At 43.9% G+C, this 24323-nt stretch overlaps 1 protein-coding gene across 7 annotated transcripts in view; it reads right to left on the reverse strand.

Moving 5' to 3' along the window:
• Nucleotides 1-24323, reverse strand: part of LOC139050528 (achaete-scute homolog 1a-like) — a 497333-nt gene that overhangs the window by 49887 nt on the left and 423123 nt on the right. The window lies entirely within an intron of this gene.

A 24323-nucleotide genomic window follows, 5' to 3' on the forward strand; every position in this document is an offset into this window, starting at 1 on the left:
CAGCAGGAACAAGTCATTCGCTTTTTCCTTCTTCATTTCTTTTCGAAATAATCTGAAGTAGTAGCTTAGCGCGAATAAAACCACGGACACAAGGAACACAGACAAGGACAAGCGCTACTCACAACTGTTTAATGGAAGGAAGGATAATGCATATATATATATATATATATATATATATATATATATATATATATATATATATATATATATATATCCTCTTGTGACGCATGCGCCTACCAAGCAGAAGAGCAGCCGGTATATGGACATCAAAGGCGGTTGCGCAAGAAGGTAAATTCGGCATCCAGTAATGTGATGGAAGGCTCACTCACTCATCTATCTCTATTCTTCTTGATAAAGAAGGCCTCAAGAGTGAGCCTGGAAGACGCGTTCAGCTCTTCGACTTCCTCTGTCGACTGCGATTTTGATTAGGAAACGAGACACTTCTGCTGAGAACGTGATTGCGTAATCAAGTTCAAAGTGTCGTCTGCGCCGAGAAGTAAGCTGGTGCTTCCAAAAAGCCACATGCTCTTGCAAAACCAACTTTGTGAGGTGCACTTTGCGTATGTTTTCTTTTTTATTTGTTGTTTCATTAGTCTCTCCAGACGACCTACTTCTGGTACGGAGATACGTCTGGCCCAGGATTGCTTCATTTACGAGTACCTTCTAAAATAACGTCTTCAGGAAATAGCGCGAGGGGAGGAGGAAGAAGTAGAGAGGGTGGGCTTGGGTGAGACGGTATTACCTTGAGCAAAAAGAAATATACCAGTTAACACAGTAGGATTTTCTCGTTGAAAAGAAGCAGCGACCGTTCGCATGAGAATGGGTGGGTAGATAGAGTGTGGAGAAGAAATCTTTGAAATGAGATCGCATCGACTGTAGATTCAATCGCTTCTGGGCTTAGTGCTTAAAGAGAAAATTTTGATCTCAGTCAGAACCGAACATCGCTTTTGCCGATAGCCTTCCGCTATTCGTTGCTGTGGCCCTAGCTTACGCAGTACTCTGAATTACTTGCCTGGTTTAGCGTTGTGAAGCCACCGAACGTCAACAGGCGCCACGGTCTAGAATTTTATCTAATTTATGCAAACACGTCCCCAAGTCTATGAGAGCCAGTTTACGAATCTCGTCGGTATTTTGTTACCCCTCATAAGTAAACTATAGGTAGAACTTCAAAGCGGAATAACAACTCAGAACTCAGCGAAAGCAGCTTTGGGATAGTCAACAAACAAGACTGTGCCAGTATATACAGACAACATATACGCTACATTGCCATTTAAGCGTATTTGATCTCGACATACTAAAATGAGTTAGAAATATCTAATAGGCCCGATTGAAATGACATCACAAGTAGGCCGTTTCAGTATGGTATGGTATGAAGAACTTTATTTGGTCCTGAAGGTCAACCATAGGTTGACGCGGGCCGCTCCCACGTTGGCACTGTCAGGCCGAGCCCTTCAGCCACATCGCGGGCCTTCTGGACTGCCCGTAATTGGTCAGACAGTGATTCGCTGTGTACTATTTGCCGCCACCATTCTTCTTCCTTGTCACAGTCTGTGAAGACCGCGGGGCACTGCCAAAGCATGTGGTCAAGAGTAATGATGCCATTGCACTTATTACAGTTGATTTGAGTTTCCCTCTCAGGATAGATCCTGTTAATAAAATATGGACTTGGGTATGTTCTAGTCTGTAGCAAACGTAATGTGACCGCTTGGGCTCTGCAAAGTTTACCGTGTTTCAGTCATTTTTTTATTTTATTTAAACGCGTTAGTACGACGACATACTGCGTCTGTATTCGCGAGCGGCCACTGATGCAATCACGAAGCGAAGACAGACTTCAACGGAAAAGGTTTCCCGCATAGCGTTGTACGCTCAGAAACGACGCTCTTTGTCTAACTACTACATCAGTCGTAATTCAGTCTGTATCTGCGGAATCAAACTGGCACTCCCGGCATCCATAACCGAGTATAGAACGTGCAGAACATCGTTTCTCAGTCTAAAATAAGTTGCTACAGACATTTAGTTATGTTTCTGTTGACTAATATTGCTTTCCATTAAGTTTATTATAAGATCCAATGAAATATAATATGAATAGTTTTTGGAAGGGTACAGGGATGTTCGTTTGCAAAGTCCACTTTCGGTGGCCTAGCTTCAATGTCGTTCTGTCTTCTAGCCAATTGGTCGCTCACCGCTAAAAATGTTTCTATCGCTGAAGGCGACTCTTGCGTCGATGTCACCATCCTGAGTTTCCCACATGTTACCCAAGTGGCCTTCCAAGCTAGCTCGATTTCGATATCTCGAAGCCATTCTTTTTTCGAAGGAGGTATGCTTGGAAAAACCTTCAACCGACATGTTAGATTAGAGGACTATAGCTTTGCCAAAATAATTCAGCTTTTCCTGCCTAAAATTAGATAATAGTACACTTTATCCGGAACCTGCCAGGCGTCCGTTCTGTTTCTCCGTTATTACGACGTATTCTTCCTTTCTCGGTCACTCCAGGCCTTCGCAATCGCAGAGTCCTTCCCTTTTCACAAGAACCAGAACAGTTCTTCTTCTTCTCTGCTACTTATTGAACAGTTTTTCCCTATTCACGAGAACCAGAACAGTTCTGTGTTCCTATTGCCTGTTACAAGGTTATTTTCTTTTCATGAAAACCAGAACCGATTTCCTCCCTGTTCCCCAGTGCACATTTATTTCCTACTCATGAGAACCAGAACAGTCCTTCCCTATTTCCTATTGCGCTGTTCTTCGATTCATCGTATGAAAATGATGTGGACACAGAATTCCTTCCATATGAATAAATCTCGAAACATATGGTCCAATGGGAACGGCCAGAAAGTTCTTATGTAAAATAAAATTTACCTCAGATGTCAGAGAATATGTACAATGTCAGGACAGACGCCTTATAAGCTTCACTGCGTTTAACTTTATTGGTTCTCTGCGTATACACGAAGGTAGCACTGCATTTTTATTTCTCTTCGCCGTCTTGTCGAATATCGTGCTCCTCGTGTGGTTTCGCGGTATGTTCACTTAGAATGGTTTTAATGAAAACTGTATTGCAAATCTATGACGGCTAGTCTATTGGGCGATAACATCATTCAGGAGGTACACACGGTGTTTTCGTCTTCTGCTCTAGCTTTTGGCCTCTTTAAATATTCAAAGCTCTCAGTACACTTCATCGCAACATTACACGTACGCATAATATAGCCCCGCAAGGTTTAATAAGAAAACTGATACTTCTTTTGCAAATCATCAAGTCCGAAGCCTCTAGAGCCACGTTTGGCTCGGTTAAAATTTCACTTATACTTCAGTGCAGCCTAATGTTGAAAATTAACGTGGGCAAAAGAGATAAGATGCTGCTACAGTCTTCTTCTCACTACGGTGACTCAAAAGCCAATATGTAGCCTCGGATGCTTCATACATTCTTCCAGACGATTATAGCAAATTCAGTTATAAAGGGACGTCACTGAGTTCAATGAGGTCACAACCCCGAAGTTTTATAACGCGCCAGATCGTTCCTAGCTTCCAAACTAGTAGTTTAATACGCACTCTAAAACATGGTGAAAGGAATCGGCTTCTATAAAAAAAGCATAAAGAAGTACCTTTACGAGCTGTGTTCCTCAAGTGATAAGGGACGGGTCATGCACAAAATAGGTCGGATGAAAATCGATGAGCAGCCCGGAGAATATGTTTTTTTTAACTTCATACTTGCTCACTTTTCTGTCTTTTTTTTCGAATGCATATCATGACACTCGGGTCTGCCCTTTCATCGGCCTATCTCAGGAAATTCAGGAACTCCAAGTCTCGAAGACGCTCACACACACCGGTACTCGACAAAGGAGCTGCAGCCTTCCCCGAGAAAGAAATCCTTTTCTGGGATTCACATATCTGTAGCCCCCTTTCTTGATTCAATAGCTCTGCCTGCAAGCTACAGGTAGCCGCACATATTATATATATATATATATATATATATATATATATATATATATATATATATATATATATATATATATATATATATATATATATATATATATATGTGCACTGTGTAACTGGTTTTGTTTAATAAAGTTCTATACCGGTTTATGGTATAGAATGAAGAATAAATTCACTGTTGGCGTAGCCCGCTAGATGGTTCGATTAGATTGCCTTGCACCATAAACCAATGGTTGATTCATCTTTTAGTCTATTATACAGCTGATTGTCTTCTGTGAAGTGCAGCAGGGATATATTCCGTGTTGGCCATAGCACAGTTTAGTACTATGGCACGCACCGTATAGTACAGCATAGTATATCGTGTAATAGTATAGCATATTGTACAGCATATGGCAATTCAGTTCTGCAGATGCCTGCAAGGTAGAGGAAAGTATACGAAAATGAAAAAAAAAACTGTCATCCAGCCGAAATATACCCCGCAGACAAGGATAAAACCCGTAGCGGTTTTCTTTGTAGCTTCGTGCTGCAATTCGGGTAAATTACAGTTTATCCCGCTCTTATATTATAGGCTAGTACAAGGTAGTATAGTGGGCATCATAGTGTAATTCTGGATATACGGACGACTCGGATGCGGCCCCACTTTGAAGAGGTATGGTGGAATTGAAGAACACATTACTGCGGAAGATACCACAAGACGTTTGGTAAATGCGGAATATCTGCTGGATGGAAGCAGATTGAAAAGTTACGCCTTGAAGCGGTCTCGCAAAGTGAAAAGGTTACTTCGAAAAAGCAAATATATACTTCAGCTTGCGTTTTCTTATGAATCAGTCGAATTTTTTTCTGAACGAGAAAAAAGGAAACCGAAGTACCGATTTTTATTGGTCATATCATAAAATGTCGACAAACAACAGCACCAATGACTGCATAGGGGACCTTACAAGTACTTGTTAGATGAATATAAAAATAATAACAAACTAATGGAAAGGAAATAATAAAAGACATCTGGCCGCAGTTGGGGCATACGAACCCACGTCCTCTTATTGGGCGTGCGATGCTCTTACCACTTGAGCTACCGCGGTGCCACTTTCCCATCCACTTTCTGGGTTATTTATATTTATCTCCTAGAACTAACTCTGGGAGTGTTAGCCAGAACCACACCTAATGGCCTTGACGTCTGATGTGGAACATCCTCTTTTTGTCGCAGGCGTCACGTGTACGCCATGTTTTTTTTTTTCGGTGAAAGCGACTGGTTAATAATCCCCACACATCCTACTTGAAGGCATCAATGCTGCCGGATTCCAGGCCTCGGGTGAAGGGTGAAGGCCCTCGGTTTCCTTTCTTCTCAATCAATATATGGCGAGGCCTCGAATCCCTCAGCGTTGATGCCTTCAGCTAGCATGTGTGGCTTTATTAACCAGTTGCCTTCATCGAAAAAAAAATGACGTACATGTGACGCCCGCGACAATAAAGGATGTTCCAGATCATCCGCCAAGGCCGTAAGATGTGGCGTTGGCTAACACTCCCAGGTTTAGTTCAAGTAGATAAACATAAATACCCCAAAAAGTGGATGGGAAAACGGCGCCGCGGTAGTTGAATTGGTAAGAGCATCACACGCGTATTGCGAAGACCTGCATTCGCTCCCCACCTTTTGCCAGTTGTTCTTTCATCCGCCTTCACTTTCATTCATTTATAATTTCTTTAATTAAATTAATAATGTTCATGTAAGTTACCCTATACATGTAGTTTCCTCCAAAGATATAGTTTTCCCCTTGGTGTCTGCGATGGCTTCTCATGATATCACATTTCTGTGGTGTTTTGAAACCTAGAAACGTTAAAAGATATGACAACACTTAAATCACCTAAGCTTATTTTTGGACTCACGGTCAAAAAACAGGACTTTAGAAAAGACGTACGGACTAATATTTATTATGCACCCTGCAAAAAATGGAGCCTATAAAGGAGGGGTAGAGTAAGAATAGAAACACACAAAAATATTTCTGATGATTGGATTGCAGCTTACGCATGTGCTAATTCTGTACAGAGAGCAGCAAAGATTTATTGACGAAAATTTCTGGCTCCTTAAAATAAGAAAAGCAGCTCTAAAGGAATCGTTTGAGAAATGGGACGGAGTCTCTGTGCCGGTTAGACAATCTATTAATTGCCCCGGTGTGCTTAATATAGAGGAAAGCGACAACAATAGGAAAATAGGACAGAAACACCCTAGCGTACACAAAATGACGAAGATAAAAACCGTGAAATATACAGCGCAGTTCCGCATAGACATAGTCACGATACGTTGACGGAGAAACTTGTGCTAATTTGGAATATGCCAAGTTCGGAAAAATTTCATCTAGGCAGAAACTGTCGTCCACCTGAGTGGAGCGAACACCGTAAGATGAACGTTTCTTTTTTCCCTTTTAAATTACGCGCCTTCTTTTGGTTTCTTTTTTTTCTGTCGGGAGTGCTGCCTTAACGCGTATTAGAAAAAGGAAAAAAGAAAACTAAATGCCGCCATGTATCTTTCAAGAATTCCAGTAAAACTCTGTAATTACAGCCAGTCAACTCATTTCTTTAAGCTTACGCAAGAAGGACTCAGTGCGGAGCAGAGATAATGAGTTCGATTTAACTTGGTTTTCTTTTGTCTTAACAAGGTACCAGCTGCAATGCGGGAATGCACTTACTGAGCTCTGCGAAATAGTGTTTATATTTTTTTTTCATTCTTGTACTAACTGCAAAGACAAAGTGCAAAGTAAGTGCTATGTAATATTGGAAATAGCATAAGGACGTCAATTCCCCGGTTCTGGCACACAAAAAGCTAATAACAAATAGGCAGCTATCGTAGTAGGCCTTGTCGCATGTGTAGCTCTTTCACTTACTATTTTTTTCCCCACGAAACAAAAGAAAGAAATTGAGTGATAATTTTCTGCTGATAAGTTTCTGCTGTGCCAAAAGCTCATTTCTTGTATTAGAGCACAATCTTGATGAATCCGTCTTGCTTGAAGCAATATCGTCCCAGGTCCCATTGTTTTAATCTCCCAAATTGCGAGCCAGTCCGCACGAAAAGAAAATGACAGCTAGTAATTAAAACTTCCTTGGAATACGTTTTCTGTTCTTCTCGTGTCCTGGTTTTGCTACAGAAGGTAACGTTTGGCAACTGTACCGTGTAACATCAAGAAATTGTGTTTAGAAATATAGCTTCTTCTCGTGACGACCGATCTCAGATAAATAAATAAAGCATAAAAACGTTTGCTGGTAGCTTCCTAGCAGAGGAGGACATCAGAATGCGGGTGACGAGCCAATACGATCATTAGATCAAAGAGCAGAAATGATTAGATAACTTTTGAGAGAGACAGAGATGAAAGAAGATCCAGGGATGTAAACTAGACTTTGTACAGTTTACGACGCTGAACGTGGGGAGGGGTTGGGGGGAAAAGAAAAAGTGAAAGAGAAGACATGAGTGTAGGTTATTCGCACGCACAAAGCAAAGTGTATCTGCCGTTTAGCGCTCATATCTACCACCTCCATGTACCGCAGAAGAGCTAGCCTGGCTCTTAGGGAAATAACTTTCATATCCTTTATCCGCCGTGGTGCCTTAGTGGATATGGTGTTAGGCTACTAAGCACGAGGTCGCGGAACTCAAATCCCGGCCAGAGCGGCCGGATTTCGATGGGGGCGAAACCCGAAACCACCCGCGTACTTAGATTCACGTGCACGTTAAAGAACCCCGAGCGGTCCGAATTTCCGGAATCCCCAACTACACGGCATGCCTCTTGGTCATATCGTATTTTTGTCACGTAAAACCCCATAATTTATTCTTTTTAGATCGTTTACTTCGAGGGACATATTGCAGTTGCGGTACACACAAACGTGATTTTTGCTCGATTTCGTGTTGCAGGTATGTGCCATCGTATGGATAATTATTATTACTACTATTATTAGTAGTAGTTATAGAAACATACAATCACACAAAGGAAACAGGGAGGGAGCAAGCTGACAACTGCCACCGAGAGGGGCAGAACGCCTGCCTACTCTTTCGGGAGGAGGGAATGAAAATGGAGAAAGGTAGAAGAATATAGGAAACAAAGAAATGGGAAAGAAAATAGGAAACAAACAATTGACATAGACAAGTATGGAAATCGCAATAGGAAATATAGTAAGATAGTTGGAGTTGTGTGCTCGAAGGGGGCTCTTCCAGCACACTGCAACTTCAGCGCGATTCGTTGAGCCCACTTGATCGCCAGTCCTCCGTTGTGGGCATTATGTGCCATAGTATGAAAATCATAATCAGAGTCAACGCGTAGCGACCATTTGACAGAGATGGCTGGCATTTTCACGAGAAAGGCATTCGTGAGATTGCGAATGTATTACACATGAAGTTGATCAGACACTAAGAAGAAAAAAGTTATTGTTGTCAAAATGTTAGAGCATCGCGCCTCTACGCTGCAGGACCGAGACTCGAATTACGCCGCCGCATGCTTTTAGAGCACGGCTCTTAGGGCTCATTCACACCGGCGACTGACAGTGGTCGCGCGACCAAGTTGGTCGCAAAGCGACCAGTCGCAAATGGTCGCAAACGGTCGCCTTTCTTGAAAAGCGACCATTTTGGGCCAGTCGCTCTCTGCGCGATTTTTCAGTCGCGCGACCGTGGTCGCAAAACTGATAAACCAATCAGCGGCGCACCGGAAGTGATCTTTCGTGTGTCTACATCCGGCCTCCTCCGGCGTCGCGTTCAAATTGCGCGTAGATTCTCAGAGTTCTCGCTGAGAACGATAATCTCCGTGATTGCGACTTGCGGGTCGCGCTCAGCCGGGCTTGCCGGTGTGAACATCGGTCGCCTTCGGTCGCTTTTCGATTGCGAGTCGCAAATGGTCGCGCGACCTCCACAAGTCGCCGGTGTGAATGTGCCCTTAGGCGTCTGGTCTTGTGTCGAGCGTCCCTCGGCTTATACTCCATGATGCCACTCATCATGCCAGCATTTCCCATACTGCCCCTCCCTCTGCGAAGGGGCTGACGGCACTGGCCCACTGCGAGTCGGTGCGGTGATTTCGGTCTCAAATCGATTGCCTCAATACATCGCTAAATGAAAACACGTATGCAGCTGCACCGAAATTTCACATTAGGGAGTATCGGAATCTTCGGACACACTTTTCTTTATTTATATGAGTGAGGCAGAGTGTACTATAGCGAGAGCACCCCCCAGCGACGGACCGTCGGACCGACCCAGACTAAATGGTGCGATGGTAGGTAAAGAAAGTTTAGCTTTAGCCAACACAAAACAACACATTGAGAGGCATTGCGTGGTTGTTGCCAACTTGTGAGCGAGATTATGCGTCCAACTGCTTGCACGCGTAGCTGCAAACTCCTTCTTTTTCGGCGTAACATACTGCTGTGCATAGTTTGTAAGCAAACTAGAGATGGTAAACAGGCCTGTTTTTTAGGTAGCTCCGAAACTGCGCAATAAAAGACTTGCCCACTGTAATACATAATGATATACTTAAAAGAGAAGCCATAGCCATGATGCGTGCGGTTATGAACCCGACTTGACGCATCGCAGTACACCGTTCATTCTTCACAAGGGAGTTCTCTTGAAGACAATGCTTTGCTTCGCGAGTTACCCCCCCCCCCCTTTAACTGTATCGGGTATGTCTGTTTCTAACCTACTTTTAGCATCTTTTGTGGGCCAGTCCACTAGACAGCCCTGTCTAAATATAAGCGCCACAGGTGCCGCTGGGTATGTCCAACAGCATGCGCCACACTATGAGCCCACCGGGTGTGTAAAACTGAGCTCAGTACAAATGTGCGACTGAGCCCCGCCTTTATGTGATGACTAGAACTTATAATATTACCATTTTGATAATAAAGATGATGGGGGCGATGACGTAGACGATAACTTACGAGAAAAATTTGGATGGCGATAGAACCTCTAGTTGACATCGATGGAACGTTGTCACTGCAGCGCGACTCTCACCATAAAGGACGTGGTTCATACCCTTTTTTCTCATCCTTCTCACGCAAAGAAGGCTTTGTTTTAACCCACAAAGAACTGTCCTCTCAGCCACCTTAGACAAAGTGGGCAAGCACCCAATGACAGAAAGCAAGATCCTTGGAGCCTGGCCTACGCGAACATCAGCGCGATCCGCTATGAAAGCGCTGCTGCGATACTTGAAAGACACGGGACTTTCTGACAAATTGTGACAGTACATTGAGTGGCGTAGGACTGTACGGTGACACTGCGTAAGACTAGGAATGCCTTTGCGGGCTGCGTGACAGTGCCCACAGAAATAGTTAGTGTGTACGTGCGTGTGTGTGCTTAGGTTTTTTTTTTTCGTTTCTCTTTTTATCCTTCTTTCTTTCTCACCTATTGCATCCCCTTTCCCATCCCCCAGTACAGGGTAGCCAACCGGAGATAATCTCTAGTTAACCTCCCTGTCTTTCCTTTCCCTTTCTCTCTCTCTCTTTGTCTATCAACGACATGGACCATATGTTTATTCGCCTTCTAATTTCTTTATTTCAAAAAGCCACTTTTGTCACGCACAAGCAAGGTCTTCATTTAGCTGCAAACTATAGTGGCCACGGCTGAGACACTTCTGAAGGTCTCAATTGTAAATAATATATATATATATATATATATATATATATATATATATATATATATATATATATATATATATGTATATAGTTCCCAGTGCCAGCTTCTACACATTTTATACCCCTTCAGCCTCATTTATTATGTCCAAAATTCAGAGCCCGTTGTCCAGAGGGAATTAATCGAGAGATTTGGAAGCCTGCATCGTGCTTCAGGGGCGGGGGGGGGGAGGGGGGAGGGGGCATGCAATGAATGACGGAAAGCGAGAAGGGAAGAGTGTCCACAGACGCACACGGCTGCATTCCATGGCGAGACTATACTATATCAGGGGACATGCCATCCTTTCATTATACGCAGAGATATGACATCGCAGCGGTGAAGTGCCGTCCCATTTATTAAAGGAGGCACGGGGACAGGGACTCCCTTTATTGCGCTCACTCGAAAAACAATGCGGCGAGCTCAGTTTGCATGGCCTCGACGCCTTCCTGATGCCATACGGCCACGATGGTTCCGACGACTTACGTACACTCCTTAGAAAAGTAAGTAATGTAATGCACGTGAGTTATCTCCCCAGAAAAGATTACAAAGCATACGACGATAGTTTAATAAGTAGGATAAATTTTCATGTGGCGGCACTAACATTATATATATATATATATATATATATATAGACACACTCTTCATGATAATCGATGCCAAGTAATTGCCTGCCTGAAGCATTGCTAAGTGTCCGCTCAAGAGCTGTTTGAGGTGGTCGCGCCGGTATTGGTGAAGAGCACGGATCGAGATTAGTTTTGTGTAATGATTGAGTAGCTTTATTTGAAAAAATTCTACCATTGGCACTCATCAAAGCGGTGTTTGATAAACCTCACGGAGCCACTGCAGCATCGTTACAAACTTTTTAGTTTTACATTAGCGATTTATGACGTGGCTGGACATCAACCAATGATAAAGCGTAGCTATGACGTCTAGTTGAGGTGAACACAGAGGAATCGGTTGACTTTACTGCAAGCTAATCGAGTGACAGTAACGGCATATCGAGTGACAGTAATGTAAAATAATGGAGTGACAGTAATGACATATAGCTGACATTTTAGGCATCTCTGTTTATAGCCTTAACGAAGAACTGAAAAGAAAGAAAGTTGATAAACTCGTGCACGATAATGAGTAGCGCCACAGTGACTGTGGGACAAAAACGCATGCGCCTAGAAATTTCAAAAGAATGCTCGTCACTACTCAAGTGCCATGCGCAAGACTTTTGGCGTCAATTTATGACTGAGCACAATATTCGGATAGGCTATGCACACGGAACTAGAAACAGCAGTGAGAGCATGGCCAGCCCCCGGTTATAATGGCCTGATGAAGGCGAAGGCCATTTTGCCAGCCGGCAAGGTCGCTGCCATTGTTTTCCGAGATTCACAAGCAATAATTCTCATTGAATATTGGCAGCAGGGCCAGACAGTCAATGGAAAATATTATCCAACACTAGTTAATGGCTTCCGCGATGGGCTGCGAGAAAACACACACACACAGATATGACTGACTCGCAAAAGTTCTCTTTCCTCAAAATAACCCACCAGTTCACACAATCTGCAGTTGCAATTGCTAAATTCCATGAATTAGGCTAGAAGTTCTGCCTTCTCCTCTCTGATCCCTTGATTTGGCTCCTTGGAACTGCCCCCATTTCTCGAATTCATTATTTTCCTCAAGATCAAGAAATAATTCTAAGATACGGAAGTAGTAGTGGCTTTGTACGAGTATTTTCAAGGCCTCGAGACAGAATATTTTCCCACGGGATTAAAAAGTTGAAACACGACTAGAACAACCGTGTGGAACTCCTACGAGGTTGTGTTGCGAAATAACGAAAAGAGAGAGAGAGAAAGGCAAAGGAAAGACAGGGAGGTTAACCAAAGATTATCTCCGGTTGGCTACCCTGTTCTGGGGGAAGGGAAAGGGGATGCAATAGGTGAGAAATAACGAAGAAACAAATAAAGGTGCTGCGGAAGAACACCACTTCATTGGTCTTTATTTTTTTAACGCCCATGGCCTTCGTATTTCACTGTCACTATTGCGGATCCGCACTGCTCCGGGGCCGGTGAAGGCTGGGAACACTACGGCGCCTGAAGTCGACTCATCAGCCTCTGTTGACGACTCTTCACCCGTGGTGATGGCTCAGCTGGCGTTTTGCTGCTGAACGCGAGGCCGTGGGTTCGATTCCCAGGCGCGGCCGCCGCACTTGGATGGGGCTCATGCCTTGAGCACTACGACACCTTTAGGGAGCCCCCGTGACGGACAAAATCATAGCGGAGATTACCACTGCTGTGTTTCTCTAGCCCCAGTGTTGATTTAGGGTGTTAAACACAGCCAATCAATCGATCGATCGATCGATCGATCAATCAATCAATCAATCAATCAATCAATCAATCAATCAATCAATCAATCAATCAATCAATCAATCAATCAATCAATCAATCAATCAATCAATCCCTTTTTGTTATACGGGCATTGTGGGAGGACTTGATGATGTCTATGAACTTGAAGTAGAACCTGTAGTCAGGAAACCGACCATTGAGCGGAGCACTTGCTGGGTCCAGGGACAAGTGCCGGTGAGTGACCGCCTCACGAAGTGGAGCTCGCGTCCATTCCATGTAATAGATGAGACAGATAGAGCGAATCTTGTGTTGTTCAGAAATCGCGCTGTTTTTCACGGATTCAGCCGCCCTTTGTAATCCTCCTTTGTGGCCGCATCGCTGGCCATGTGAAGTTAAATGGCTCCAGAGTAGATAAGTCACGCGCCAGTACTCAATCCAGACAGGAGCAGCATAAGTTTAAATTTGTGCACGTCCCTGCGCGCACGCGCTTTCGCACTGTGTAGAGTGTGCACGATGAGATGGCCTGAGCACTAGGCCTAGTTCCGTCTGCACCACAAAGCAGAATGTACATTACCTCCTGGAAAAAAGAAGAATTTCTTTTTTTTTCATATATGTGTGGGATGTACATCTGGTGCTGGCGGAAAAACTGCCACAAAAGATGTCTTGCACATTTTCTATCCTGTGCGTCGCTCCGGACTCCTGGTTGAGCGGCCACGCATTTTCCTTTGGATCCCAGTGAAGGGTACTGCATGGGCGCGGCTATTCTACGTATTGACTGGCAGACTATGACGGCTTAAAGCAACGCCATAAATAGTTGGACTTGCCTCAATTGGTAGGGGTTTGTAATGGTAGGCATCGAAAATCTACCGAACAATAATGTACAACGTAGATTTCAATTTCTTTCGAGGTATGCTAAGATTAGGCAAAGTTACATAGAAGAGCTTACTGTTTTATAATCACGTGTCCTCAGTCGTATCTACCCTATCTTCCTCTGTACAGTGCAGCTAAGTGCACTTTTCTAATCTCTCGAAGCCACTTTACCATGGCAGTGGGATAGTCTTAGCAGGTAGAGAAGCGACCCACAGGACAACCCTGTCCTGTGGGTCGGTGCTGTAGTGCGTTCTTTTTTTGAGTGGTCACGTATTTACCGGCTAGAACCATCACAGTGCCATCATGCGGCAATTGGCCCAGAAAGCTACCCTCTGCCACTGTAATATATTTGGGTGACTGAGGCACTGGATTGCCAGTCTACTGGAAGATTGAAACGTGGGCACCCAAAATACAATGGTATTTTTTTTTTCATTTCAAATAACTAAATTTTATCGAAAGCATCACGTCAGCTCAAGGTGAACGCACACTGAAACGGTTGCCTCTCTGCAGGTTCAGGTTCTCGAGATCCTGCAAGATGATTAAAATGTCGAATCTAGAAAAATTTTCAACCGGGAGGCTGCTTCAGCTTACAGCAATGTAAAATGTGTCCAAAAACATTCCGAGTATACACAACGCGTATGCTTCAAGGAAGTGAAAAAAAGATGAATAAATTCTATTCTGGGGTCTATCTCATCAACACAACAATCTTGTGAAGCATGCTGTGGCGGCGGACTTCGGATTGATCTGGCCTCAAACCGAAATCCAAGTAATCAGGAGAAGCAAAAAAAAAAAAAAACTCTTTTTCACTGTTGACGAAATGACGCTCCGCAGTTCACGACAAACTTTCACAAGAGCATTCATAAACCAAGAATTGGAAAATAAAACTTAACAGATAGATTATAACTTGCAAAACGCAGTGCATAATAAGGAAGGCCATGGTGGAGGGCCATTGGGATAATTATGACCACCTGTTTTTTTTTTACTGTGTACAGGAATTTTATTACACGGGAGATTTTACAACATTTGAAAGCTCGCAACGCCTCCGATCATTATTATTAGTATTATCATCATTCTATTTTATGTCCACTGCAAGGACGAAGGCCTCTTTCCTGCGATTACCAATTACAGCTGTCCTGCGCCAACCGATTCCAACTAGCACCCGCAAATTTCCTAATTTCGTCGCACCCCTGAACGCCTCGGAGATGAAAAAAAAAACTGCATGCTGGGGCTTCACGTGCCAAACCCACGGTATGATTATGAGACATGCCGTAGTAGGAATTTCGGATTATTTTGACCACATCGGGTTCTTTACCGTGCGCCCAATCGGTGGTACCCTCGACGTTTTTTTTGCATTTCGCGCCAATTGAAACGTGGCCGCCATGGCCAGGATTCGATCCCGCGCCCTCGGGCTTCGCAACGCAGCGCCGTAGCCACTACGCCACCACGGCGAGTTGAAAAGAAAAAGAGACCAACATAAATATGTTGTCGCTCAGCAGCAATGCTCAGAGCATTGTCACGCACCTACTCTAGAGGCATCGTCGAAGCCGGCTAGATGTTCATCTTTTTTTGTCTCGTTCTTCCCCTTTCCTGCCATTGACAGACCCATTTAGGGCTTCACTGCGAATACAACCGTAATATAAGTGCACATGGAACTGACAGCTGAAAGAATCGATGTAGAATAGCAATGAAAGCAGGTAGGCGGATGCTCTCAACGAGCCTTCGTTCTTGTAAATACCGTCGCTTGCAGATGCGGACCTTCGGAAGTGCCTCGAGCTTTATACAGGAATCCCGGAAATAGCATGAAGTGCGAATGCGAGGACTTCCCATGACTGCTGCAGAGTGCGTCTGTAGTTTCGTATACATATTTCCTTATGAAGCCAAGGAAAGCACGTAACGGAAGTAAGTGCTATTCGTTAGAAATAAGTAGAATTAGTTATGTAGAGAAGTAAAGATTCGGTAATCTTGGCGCTGTCACTAAAGGAAAACGAGAAATGAAAGTTCAGGGTAACATAGCATGACGCCAGTTGTAGCATAAGCGATAGCATCGGCATGGCTCATGCGATTCTCTCAAACATGGCCACGGTGACGGTACCCTCGTTGTTACTTTATTGGGTGTTTTTGTTCCATGCACTAAACCTCGTCTTAGCAGTCATAGCAAGCACCACTCACAGTCATAGTGATAGATTTTAGGAATCCTTTGAAGCCCAGACACTGCGTAGTTGATTTCAGGAGCAGAGGATAAAAAGAACTGTCAACTTGCAGTAACGACTGGCCAAAATAAAGTTATCTCTGAATTTTCCCGCTATTCCAGACGCCTTAAGGCAAGGAGACGTCATCATCAATACAAGATCAATTGACGTATGTATTCTATTGTACCACGATGTCTTTTTTTCATAAGTATTGTGCGCAACTAAAGTAGAATACCTATAATCGTGGGCAAAACAGGTAATCACGAAACTCAACCTGGGAATTTACGTCGTCTATGCAACGTAGATCGCAATACGTCTTTTTGCTACTGACCAAATGCCAGACAAAGATTTCAAGTTGCGTTACGATGAATACGGAGCCCGTAATCGTGACTACATAATTTCAAGCTAAGGAACTGTCAAAATACGTCGTATCTCTTTTTATTTCACATTTTCATCAATTATGCTAAAAATAGGTGTCGACGACTGATGTCTGAATACCTTCTTTAGGTTCATGTGGCTTTGAACATATTGGATGAACCTACATTTGTGCCCGACATATATTTGATCAAGTACTGCTCTTGAAATTGGAATAAAGATTCGCTTCAACTTAAGGCACTTGGCAGCTGCCAGCCAGCTAAGGTGGGAAGCCGATCACAGCCTGCTGTTTGAGCTTCCCCATTAAGCTGTTCTTACGCGCGCAGTGACAGACCTTTGAGACAAGAAAACAAAAGGCGAGTATCCAAAAGACCCTCCGACAACGCGACTTGACATGTTAAAAGTTGCTGCAACCGTTTGCATTTCAGATGACAGGCGTGAAAGGAACAAATTGGTTTGCGACTTGGCGCTTCACACTGACGTTCGACACAGAAGCGAAAGTGAAACAATAGAGTAAAGCTATTTCACATTCACGAGCCATGACAATATGCCAGATGCATCATGACCAAAGCGCGACCTTACACCGTGACAATTGTTTTCATATCAAAGTGAGGTTGGAGTGCATGGTTAGGAACGACGAGTCAAGGAAAAATACAGAGGCACCTCAATTCTGCCTCTCGCTGTGCGAAAAGCGTGAAGCATTGAAATACACAGGACTTGCGCAGAGGACGCTCAAGGACAACATTTTTGCATGACAAACAAATACCCAGCCCTACAGTACTGCAAAAAGATGCATTAAAGCTATAAATGTAGGAAATATGCATCGTCACATTCAAGGGCCATCATGAAGAGTTGTTCAACGGACGTTCTTGTTTATGAATTATATTGCCACAGAAAACATGCTGCGACCGAACGAAGATTAGCCACGAAGAAACGATATTAAAAATGTGGGACTCGTGAAAGGCTTCTGCGTACATATATTTGCAGCCATGCACGTGTTTCTTCAACAAGGCCTGAAACCGCTAAACCGCGAAGTGGATGAAAGAGCCAAAGAAAGTTGTCACTTTAATAAAATGCATAGCACCTCAAAGGAAGGTCAGACTAACTTTTAGTATCGGTGCGTCAGACACAAGCAACTGATTTGATGTTCTGTGGAGGGAGGCCTCTTGTACTTTGAATTACTATGCGCATTCAATTATCAGAGTGCCGCACACGTTCGAGCTGTATGTTACGCCCATCTGCTGCTGACGCCTTAGAACTTCATACTTACATTACCGCTTAAAACCTCGTTATGTCACCTTGCGCCATAGTATATGTGTATTCAGGAGAATGTGGGCAGACGGGCTGATGTCGCCACATCCACTCACGTTTGCTATGAGTTTACGTTGTCGAACGTTGAACTAAATGCTTTCAAGTTACGCAGACAATAACGTTTCGCTATGAGTTTGCATTTAGCGTACGGAAGCCTAGGCAAGCTGCTATAGCACTGTCTGTTTGATGAGCGATCCGGCTGTTTACTCCTGAAAAGCTTTGCTGCAGAGGTTGACGAAAAGAAGGTTGAAGACGTTATGCAACGCTTGCCTGCAAAAGGACCTAAACCTAGCTGGGAAAGTTGGTACGCATTTATCTTCAGAACAAAGTGCCAATAAACAGGGGACGTGGAGAAGCAAACACCGACCAATGGGGGCTGGTGTTTGCCTCCTTTTCCACGTTTTATGTTTGTTGGCGCTATTTTCCGAGAATACCTGCCTGCATTTATCTGTCTCTTCGTTAAGCTGAACTTTCTCGAATTTGTGTTTGAGAAAAGCATTTCACAATTTTTTGACAAACGACATTCTTTTGCTTTTATTTTCGTTTCTCCACTAGATTGGGTACCTGAGTGTGAAGCTTTTCTCTAGCGAAATTAGCACTGAATAATGCATTAAAGTGTTGAGTGTTCTGCTAAAGCGAGGCCAGTCAACATTTACCTAGCACAAACAATAGACTTCACCTGACGCTTTTCTACAGAGCGCTAGTCATTGGCCTTTCGTCTTCTGGTTTATTGTTTCCTCCACATCGCCTCGACGACACCAAACTTTCAACTGGAACTTGTGTGTGTTCTCATTCCATGCAGTTTCAGTTGTGGGCAATTTCAAAGGAGTAACGCTGGTGCTACGAAGCTGCGTCTCAATAATAGCGTGTAACGTTTCCGCACTTAGCCAAAAAAAAAGCGAGAAACGCTCGACAGGCTTGTACACATGAAGCACATTAATGAGGGTAGAGTCAGTGTTCTGATTGCTTACTACGCTAATGAACGCAGTCATCTTTGTCAAGCTGCGCAAGCTCCGGAAGGTGGACTTACAAAGCCTGCCGCCGAATAGAGCGTACACAGCACCATTCCTCACCAAAGAGGGCCGTGAAAACTTGCACCCAACAATTGTCCTTCCATTTCAGGATTCGGCATTGTCGCACAAGAAACGTGCGTGCGATCGTGGCCTAAAAGTCAGAGCATCGATCTGCTGTGCTGCTAGTCAGAGGTTCAATCAGACGCTTGTATTTTCTCTTAATGCGTTCGCATGGTATTGTGACAGTGACAAAAAAAAAAGGTGTATGTCTGTGAAGTGTGGGAAACCAGCGTCGTGATAGAGGTATAGCCTGATATACCTCAGCGCCAGTAACGGCGGTTTGCTCCGGACCACTGTCAGTTGCAGTTGAGAGACGCAGGACGTGAGCCGATTCAGCTCCTGAACCACAACATTCAATGTGGTGAACGAGCTTTCACTCATGAATCGGGGACCTGAAAGAGCTGTGACGTAATGGCTAACACGTTTCTCTCGCATTTACCGCTACAGCGCCACTGAATCTTCATTGAGCGAGAGAGAGAGAGAGAGGAATATAAGGAAAGCAGGGATGTTAACCAGTCAAGAGTTAACCAGTTAACCAGTTGGCTACCCTGCGCTTCTCTCTCTTCCCTTTCTCGCCATCCAAGAGGCCTGAAACGACGTGAGGCGGGAACATGCCTACCTCTGAGTACCCAGGATGAGCCAAACACGGCGTGGCATTAAAAAATTATATATTCAGGACCTCATTTAGAACGTATCTTTTTGTTCCCGGCTTAGTGACGTCACGCGCACTGACACAATGGCAACGAATTCGAGCAGATCCTCTCACGCACATTGAGCCGGTGGATAGGAAGATCGTTTGTCTTCTGCGAGACATTAAACTTGTCCAGATGCATTGTATATCCTACAGCGTCTATAGTAGTGGTCCATAGAGGAGTACCTGTAGTGCATATCTCAGCTGACAGAAAAAGCAAGCCAGGCCAGTACAAACTTGGAAATCTCGCCAGGCTCACCACACTGCTGTGAAGTTGCTTCAAATTATGAATGTATGGCTAGCTGGCTAAATACTCCCCTTAGATAGATAGATAGATAGATAGATAGATAGATAGATAGATAGATAGATAGATAGATAGATAGATAGATAGATAGATAGATAGATAGATAGATAGATAGATAGATAGATAGATAGATAGATAGATAGATAGATAGATAGATAGATAGATAGATAGATAGATAGATAGATAGATAGATAGATAGATAGATAGATAGATAGATAGATAGATAGATAGATAGATAGATAGATAGATAGATAGATAGATAGATAGATAGATAGATAGATAGATAGATAGATAGATAGATAGATAGATAGATAGATAGATAGATAGATAGATAGATAGATAGATAGATAGATAGATAGATAGATAGATAGATAGATAGATAGATAGATAGATAGATAGATAGATAGATAGATAGATAGATAGATAGATAGATAGATAGATAGATAGATAGATAGATAGATAGATAGATAGATAGATAGATAGATAGATAGATAGATAGATAGATAGATAGATAGATAGATAGATAGATAGATGCCGCAGCGGCCGACATTTGATCCCGCGACCTCGTGGTTAGCAGCGTAACACCATAGCCGCTAAGTCATCATGGCGGGTTTAGATAGATATTTATTATTTATTCTTAGTTATAGATACTGCGATCTGAAATCAGATCATAGCGGGCTGGGTATACATAGAAATATGAGGAGAAGAAGGAAACGTAAAAAATTTAACCACAGCAATCTTATTGTTTGCTCCCATCTATGGCATGGGAGAACAGCAATTAGAAAAATGAGAGCCAGAAATTTAAAGAAAAAAACGCAGCAGGTTGCAATGCGTACGATCACACAGGTCGGTGAATCACAAAAGGGTTAGTACTGCTTGTACAACCTACCGATGTGAGGATGCGTCAGTGTTACAGAATTACCTGGTTAATGTAGAATTAGCGCATACCGTTCTTGAGACCTATAACTGCTCCCTCTACCCTACCTTCTTTTTGTGGAAGCTTCAACACGGTATTCAGCGAAAACTCCAATTTAGCAACAAACAAATACTCCCAGGGTAATGACAATAACATTCAATTCGTTTCGGTCACTGTCCCTATTGTTTCTTTTTTTCATTACTAACCTATCCAGCGCTTAACGAGTGGTGAGATACGATACGAAACACGCACCACAAATGTGTGTCAAGGTTTCGGTAATGCCAGAACTCCAGCCCGCCACCCTTTTCTTTCCTGTCTCGCGATGCCCATAATTAGGCCAGCCGCAATTGCGGTATCACGTCTCCGGTCACGTTAGCATTATTTATCCGAGAGACGCCAGCCAGCCCCCCCTCTTCATCTGTCCTTCATTCTCGGCCCATCGTTATACGTTGGACGTGCTGGGCATGGCATGCGGGAGCGGCGTTCCCCCAACGCTACGACGAGTGGCCGCTGTGGCAGAGCGTCACGCTTACCGGGTGAGTTTGTACGTGCCCCGGAATACGATATCACACTGGCGTGCGATTTTCCAGTTCGGAGTGTCAGGTATAAGTGGGCCGCAGGTTTGTGTCTGGGTCAATCTCTTTTATGCGGCTGCCTCCCCGTTGTGGCCGGAATAAATGCTCGTTATCTCGTGTAGTGTGAGGTTGAAGTGGCTCCCTTTCTATTGCCCCGAGAAAGGGAGATGGAGACGGAAGGAAATGGACGGAAGGGTTATTCGGGATATTTAGGGTTAGTCGCTAACCTGAGCTAGGAAACGGGATAAAAGGAAGGAAAGTCAACCCCTAAGAAAGAAGGAGGGAAGAAGGAACCATATCTGGATATGTTAAAACGCGGTTACCAGTTGACGTCGCGCAGTATCACACGCAGTGTCGTAGTAATCAGGGGAGCAGAGGTGCTTAATCTTAAGTAGCAATCCTACCTAGCAGTCATTCGGGCCAAGGAAACCAGAGCAGACAACTACGTTCTCATTATTTATACTGTAGAAATAAATTTGAATGAAGGCTATATCTGCGATGGGCAATTTACGTGTATACAAAGCTTTGAATGTGGAAAAAATCTTCGATAAGGTATATATTGCAAGTTTACCCCCAAAATTAGCCTGTGGCAAAGTTGGACCATATTAAGTGTCCCTTACACTTCTTTACACGTGCGTTAGGTGGATCCAGTAGTGTTTTTCACTGGACTACGTCCGGCGTATTTCTGCAGTTATAGAGCACAACTCAAAATAAGAACACAGTGAAGATTAACGTAGGTTTTCACTCTGCCCTTGTCCTATGTTGTGGGCTTTAGATGCAGTAATGGAGCACCAATGTGCCGAAACTACGTTACGACGGATTTCGTTTTTTTTTTGCATGCTTCACGTTATGATTCATCTGGCATAAGTGTGCTGAACAACCAAACACATGTTTCCCTTGCGTCAACAATCATTCTGCGTGCGTTGCGGTCCAGTATGCCCGAGTCGGCCCCACCCCCGAGGATTGGCGTGTACAATATTGTGGTAACAGCCACAGAATATGCTTCCAGAGAGTTCATGCGTGCTTTCACACCAAGCAAACCGCACTTCATCGAGTGCCCCTCGACACGGTACCACTAAAACGCAGGCTTCTCGCAGATATTTAGAACGAACGATGCAATTACGGCCCGCTACCGATCCACTAAAGAGAATGGTGCAAATGCGTCCGTGTTGCAGCACTTCGCATTTACAAAAAACGCGAAAGTCGGAACTGCGATCCAAAAATTAAGAGAAACGCCAACTACATAAGCAAAGCCGAGAACCACACCTTTTATCCAAACGGTTAGCTCCACTCACTGTTCTTCAGTTATCCCCTTCGGTTATCGAAAGCGCGACCGAGCGCGAACAGTTTGCTTTGTCAGCCATAGCATTTGTTTTTTGACGCTTCTTTGCATGACTGCTTTAATCACACCGCTACGCAGACCATGCACTAACCGCAAACCTAAAAATTGGTCGCACGAGTTACGGCGTCATGTGAGACGTCATAGCTCTGCATGCGTTGAAAATCATTTTCGACCGTGTCCGTTTATACGCACTTGTGCTTTGGTGCTGTTTGGTCTGCTTAAAGTGTAGCGAACGCTGTATAGCTGGGGTTCTGCGCAAACGTGACGCATATTATAGGTGCAAATCTAATAGCCCCCTCATATTGTAATCAGTGCCAATGCAGTTGAGGCCTCGATTGTCTAACGAGACGTGCAGTGGCTGTTTTTGTCGAATACATTATAGAAACAAGGTTGGAGTAGAACGAAGGTAAAGCCCGAAAAAATAAGGGGGCTTCTAGAAAACGCCGGCGTCAAGAAAAGTCACGCGACCGAAACGTCTAATGTTGGTAGCCAGTGGTTAATACCACATATAGAGAAACGACTGAAAGTCGGTCGTTTAGCTAGGGTTGCGCAAAAAAAAATCTAATGCTTCGTTTGGTAACTCGGTCGGATAACAATTCAATATTTTCCTTCTTTCAATTTCTTTTGTCTACGGTAGTTTGCCTGACATGGCGAAAATCTTTCTCGGCCGCTTAGATATCGTGACCAAACATTAACGCATGTAGTGCACCCTCATCGCTGCCAGGCAACCACACGCACCGTAGCGTCGGGTCACGCGTTTAAGTAAATTTGTTGCGCCGTTCTTACGTGCCCTACTGAGCACACGTAAAAGGAGCAAGAAAAAAGCGTAGTGGAGGAACATCACAATAAACGTACTTTTACGCATGACCCTAGAGAGCGTCATGCATTAATTACTAGAGGGAACAGCGGCGTCAGTGTCTGTGGGAGCAGGCAGTAGGCAAGTTCAGCAAGCATGGAAATGATGGGTAGTACATGGACATACCAAAACTTCGTCCGTCTCGCTTTAAATGGCTTCGAAACTTTGCACAGGGATTTTTTTAAGAACGCACCGCGTTATGAATAATTCAATAAACGTTATTAAAGGTGACCCACGGCAGGATTCGTACTCAGGACCTCTTGCAAAAAAGTGCTACACTGAAACCATTACACCACGGACGCGCAGACAAACGGGACCACAGCAATCAGCAGCAATTAGACCTGCTTCCAGAGCCAAATTAGCTGCTGTATTAAAAAAAATATAAATTACTTTGAAGTTGAGTCCAATTTCGGCCCAGTAAAAGTGTAAGAGGCGAAGCCACAAGAACATCTGAAGCCCCTAGTTACAAAAAAACAAAGAAAAAAACGTTGCTGCGATTTCTGAAGGCCATTGGATTGAGTGGCCGCCTGTGATAAGGTCTGAGTGAATCCTCTTCGATATAGGGCAAGAAAACGTTGCTACATCCGCGATATCGACAGCAGACTTTCTTTTCGTCTCTTAATCAATGCCTCACTGTTTCCCTTAACCCAGCACAGGGTAGGCAACCGGGCTCAGTCCTGGCTAACCTCCTTGCCTTTCATTTATTCTTTTATCTCTCTCGCTCTCTCAATTCCCGAGAGAAAAGCACTGTGCAGTTCGACTAGTGGAGTGGAGAGTGCTGCTCTGTGCACGTTAACATAAATGCACCCGCAAAGAATGAGCCTGATCCTTTTCCTGCATCAAAAAAAAAGAAGAAAAAAGCTGATTAATTCGCATGTCGGTCTTTCTGCTGCACAATCGCCAGTCATCACCATCACCATCCTAATACATGTC

The sequence above is a fragment of the Dermacentor albipictus genome, chromosome 10 (assembly GCF_038994185.2).
Source record: "Dermacentor albipictus isolate Rhodes 1998 colony chromosome 10, USDA_Dalb.pri_finalv2, whole genome shotgun sequence".
Lineage (NCBI taxonomy): Eukaryota > Metazoa > Arthropoda > Arachnida > Ixodida > Ixodidae > Dermacentor > Dermacentor albipictus.